The following is a 5,000-nucleotide window of genomic DNA, read 5'->3' as shown; positions in this document are numbered from 1 at the left end:
TTGCAACCATACTTCCCCCGGAACCCAAAAGCTTTGGTTTCCCGGAGGCTGCCCGCCGAGTCATCGGAGGAACTGCGGCGGATCGCTGGCTGGCATCGTTTATGGTTAGAACTAGGGCGGTATCTGATCGCCTTCGAACCTCTAACTTTCGTTCTTGATTAATGAAAACATACTTGGCGAATGCTTTCGCTTCTGTTCGTCTTGCGACGATCCAAGAATTTCACCTCTAACGTCGCAATACGAATGCCCCCGCCTGTCCCTATTAATCATTACCTCGGGTTCCGAAAACCAACAAAATAGAACCGAGGTCCTATTCCATTATTCCATGCACACAGTATTCAGGCGGGCTTGCCTGCTTTAAGCACTCTAATTTGTTCAAAGTAAACGTGCCGGCCCACCGAGACACTCAATAAAGAGCACCCTGGTAGGATTTCAACGGGGTCCGCCTCGGGACGCACGAGCACGCACGAGGCGGTCGCACGCCTTCGGCTCGCCCCACCGGCAGGACGTCCCACGATACATGCCAGTTAAACACCGACGGGCGGTGAACCAACAGCGTGGGACACAAATCCAACTACGAGCTTTTTAACCGCAACAACTTTAATATACGCTATTGGAGCTGGAATTACCGCGGCTGCTGGCACCAGACTTGCCCTCCAATAGATACTCGTTAAAGGATTTAAAGTGTACTCATTCCGATTACGGGGCCTCGGATGAGTCCCGTATCGTTATTTTTCGTCACTACCTCCCCGTGCCGGGAGTGGGTAATTTGCGCGCCTGCTGCCTTCCTTGGATGTGGTAGCCGTTTCTCAGGCTCCCTCTCCGGAATCGAACCCTGATTCCCCGTTACCCGTTACAACCATGGTAGGCGCAGAACCTACCATCGACAGTTGATAAGGCAGACATTTGAAAGATGCGTCGCCGGTACGAGGACCGTGCGATCAGCCCTAAGTTATTCAGAGTCACCAAGGCAAACGGACCGGACGAGCCGACCGATTGGTTTTGATCTAATAAAAGCGTCCCTTCCATCTCTGGTCGGGACTCTGTTTGCATGTATTAGCTCTAGAATTACCACAGTTATCCAAGTAACGTGGGTACGATCTAAGGAACCATAACTGATTTAATGAGCCATTCGCGGTTTCACCTTAATGCGGCTTGTACTGAGACATGCATGGCTTAATCTTTGAGACAAGCATATGACTACTGGCAGGATCAACCAGGGAGCTGCGTCAACTAGAGCTGAGCAGCCGGCCGCCCGGGAGTGTGTCCCGGGGGCCCGCGCGAACACGCAAGCGTCCGCTCAATTATTCTGCAAACAGGAGGAGGCTGAGCTCCCCTGCACAACACACCTCGAAACCCTCTCAGGTCCCGGCGGCGCGCAGCGCCGTCCTAAGTACTTGGTCGGGTTCGAGAGAGGCGCAATCGCCCGGAGTTAGGCGAGTAGACGCTTTAGGTGCGACCACCCGTGCTCCCAACTGAGCTTGCCGCTGCCGACAGAGGCCCGGGAGCGTGCTGTCGTGGCATTGCCGGCGGGAGACAACACGCGCCACCTACGGTGACCGGCAGCTCCAACGCCAGCGCCACAGAAGGACAAAAGCCCTACTTGGGTGCCGAAGCGAACTCTCCCAGCACAGCGCACGCGCCAACACGTCCGCACAGCTGCGATACAAACCACCTGCGAGAACCGCTGGGGCGACCGAGCAGCAGACGGCGTCGCGGCGCCGAGCGCCGGGCGGCGGCGCATCCTCAGCGCACAAAGTCCTCAATCGGACCAGCACACTGCAGATGGCCACCGCGCTTCGCACCAGGCCCGCGAGGACCTACTTTGGCCGCAAGGCGCCGCGAGCAGGGGGCGCCGGCGCGCAGCTGCGCCGCCTGCCGCGTCCGTCGGCCGGCGCGCCTGCCACCGGCCGCCCCCACCAGCCGGCTGTAGCGCGTGCGCCCACGCACCGCGCTGCCAGCACGCCGGGCGGCCCCCCCTCACCGGCCGGGGACGGTCCCACCCAGCCACCGCCGCGTATCGCCTCACACCCAGATCCCCTTTCACGTTCGTGGGCATGGTGGGTCCCCTTTCACGTTCGTGGGCATGGTGGGTATCCCTGAAACAACCGGTTAATAGCTCGACCGATCGTCGCCAACACTGATTCACCTCTAGCGAGAACAACCGCACCACAACGGGTTACCGGTTGTTCATTTGCGTAACGTCACCAGCAAACGTACACGTCCATCGCCATTTGCAACGAGTATTGCATGCCTGTGTCAGGTGTCACAACACACTACGTCTGCCCACATAGACGCAACAACATGTGCACGCCTAGAGAACACGTGGAAGGTAGACCCCGTACGTATGCGGTGTCCATTGCGCGAACGACTGTCAGCCCGCCTCTGCAGCATGTCGCAGATGTGGAACGCGTGCAACATGCTATCACGGTGTGTGAGAAGAGACGACTACGTCCGAATACACGCTCCACTACATCAACAGACTGCTCATGCTGATCGCCATCCAGGGCGTCCGTTCCTCCCACACGTCTGAATGGCGTACCACACTGCAATCCAGCTCTTATAGGGAGACGACACGTAGCTGCGTGCACAATATTTGGACTGTATGGTCTGCCGTTGCTAGGCGCAGTCGTCGTACGGTCACACATGTGCCACGATGTATCATTCAGTACATACGGACCAATGTGCAGTACAGTTTGTGGGTTTTGCGTACATCGGCGGACAGGTGACAGGCCGTACCACAACGTAGGCTGAGTACGTCGGCATGCGAAGGGCATTGAACATGCAAACTTCTCAACGACCAGCTTGCGAAGGCAGGGGGGAAGGGGGGGGGGCATGTACGTCCTGCTGCTATCCACATTACAGTGTATAGCAGGAGCATGTGGAAAGTCAGCAACACCTGCAAGGTGTTTAACATGACGCGATACACAGGGGACCGGGCAGTGCGAATAGCGAACTATATTGCGAGGGTTGCGGTTAGGCAACACTACACTAATTTAACGAGTTGCATAACAATTACAGAGCAGGTTCAGCGACAACGTGCGTCAGGTTAAGGCGCAATATAGGTTAGGTTGAGGCACAATATAGGTTAGGTTAAGGCACAACATGGGTTACGTTAAGGCACAAATTGGGTTACGTTAAGGCACAACATGGGTTACGTTAAGGCACAACATGGGTTACGTTAAGGCACAAATTAGGTTACGTTAAGGCACAAATTAGGTTACGTTAAGGCACAAATTAGGTTACGTTAAGGCACAAATTAGGTTACGTTAAGGCACAAATTAGGTTACGTTAAGGCACAAATTAGGTTACGTTAAGGCACAAATTAGGTTACGTTAAGGCACAAATTAGGTTACGTTAAGGCACAAATTAGGTTACGTTAAGGCACAAATTAGGTTACGTTAAGGCACAAATTAGGTTACGTTAAGGCACAAATTAGGTTACGTTAAGGCACAAATTAGGTTACGTTAAGGTACAATATGGGTTAGGTTAAGGTACAATATGGGTTAGGTTAAGGTACAATATGGGTTAGGTTAAGGTACAATATGGGTTAGGTTAAGGTACAATATGGGTTAGGTTAAGGCACAACGTAGGTTAGGTTAAGGCACAACGTAGGTTAGGTTAAGGCACAACATAGGTTAGGTTAAGGCACAACATAGGTTAGGTTAAGGCACAACATAGGTTAGGTTAAGGCACAACATAGGTTAGGTTAAGGCACAACATAGGTTAGGTTAAGGCACAACATAGGTTAGGTTAAGGCACAACATAGGTTAGGTTAAGGCACAACATAGGTTAGGTTAAGGCACAACATAGGTTAGGTTAAGGCACAACATAGGTTAGGTTAAGGCACAACATAGGTTAGGTTAAGGCACAACATAGGTTAGGTTAAGGCACAACGTAGGTTAGGTTAAGGCACAACGTAGGTTAGGTTAAGGCACAACGTAGGTTAGGTTAAGGCACAACGTAGGTTAGGTTAAGGCACAACGTAGGTTAGGTTAAGGCACAACGTAGGTTAGGTTAAGGCACAACGTAGGTTAGGTTAAGGCACAACGTAGGTTAGGTTAAGGCACAACGTAGGTTAGGTTAAGGCACAACGTAGGTTAGGTTAAGGCACAACGTAGGTTAGGTTAAGGCACAACGTAGGTTAGGTTAAGGCACAACATAGGTTAGGTTAAGGCACAACATAGGTTAGGTTAAGGCACAACATAGGTTAGGTTAAGGCACAACATAGGTTAGGTTAAGGCACAACATAGGTTAGGTTAAGGCACAACATAGGTTAGGTTAAGGCACAACATAGGTTAGGTTAAGGCACAACATAGGTTAGGTTAAGGCACAACATAGGTTAGGTTAAGGCACAACATAGGTTAGGTTAAGGCACAACATAGGTTAGGTTAAGGCACAACATAGGTTAGGTTAAGGCACAACGTAGGTTAGGTTAAGGCACAACGTAGGTTAGGTTAAGGCACAACGTAGGTTAGGTTAAGGCACAACGTAGGTTAGGTTAAGGCACAACGTAGGTTAGGTTAAGGCACAACGTAGGTTAGGTTAAGGCACAACGTAGGTTAGGTTAAGGCACAACGTAGGTTAGGTTAAGGTACAACGTAGGTTAGGTTAAGGTACAACGTAGGTTAGGTTAAGGTACAACGTAGGTTAGGTTAAGGTACAACGTAGGTTAGGTTAAGGTACAACGTAGGTTAGGTTAAGGTACAACGTAGGTTAGGTTAAGGTACAACGTAGGTTAGGTGAAGGCGCAATGTAGGTTAGGTTAAGGTACGATATACCTTAGGTTAAGGTACAATATCGCTTAGGTTAAGGTACAATATAGCTTAGGTTAAGGTACACGTTGTAGGGAAAGGTGTATTTTGGGGGGGGAGGGGGCGGCAGGTTCGTTGATAGTGATTATCGTAAGTGCATGCCTGCGGGATCATCCGATTTGTCACGTCAGGATGCACTTGTGGCTCATGACAGGCGGCGCTCCGATTCCAAGGTTGTGGCAGATC

The 5,000-nt window shown here is 51.3% G+C and overlaps 1 non-coding gene across 1 annotated transcript in view; it reads right to left on the bottom strand.

The window, feature by feature from the left end:
• The window catches only part of LOC126443307 (small subunit ribosomal RNA), a 1,909-nt gene extending 686 nt beyond the window's left edge, over positions 1–1,223 (bottom strand). The window contains exon 1 of the ribosomal RNA XR_007581844.1: positions 1–1,223. This exon is cut by the window's left edge and continues 686 nt beyond it. This is a non-coding gene — a ribosomal RNA (small subunit ribosomal RNA).
• Positions 1,224–5,000: the final 3,777 nt, after the last annotated feature.

Source organism: Schistocerca serialis, unplaced genomic scaffold (genome assembly GCF_023864345.2).
Source record: "Schistocerca serialis cubense isolate TAMUIC-IGC-003099 unplaced genomic scaffold, iqSchSeri2.2 HiC_scaffold_145, whole genome shotgun sequence".
NCBI lineage: Eukaryota > Metazoa > Arthropoda > Insecta > Orthoptera > Acrididae > Schistocerca > Schistocerca serialis.
Note: the sequence above shows the minus strand (reverse complement) of the source record. Positions and strands in the feature narration are given on the sequence as shown.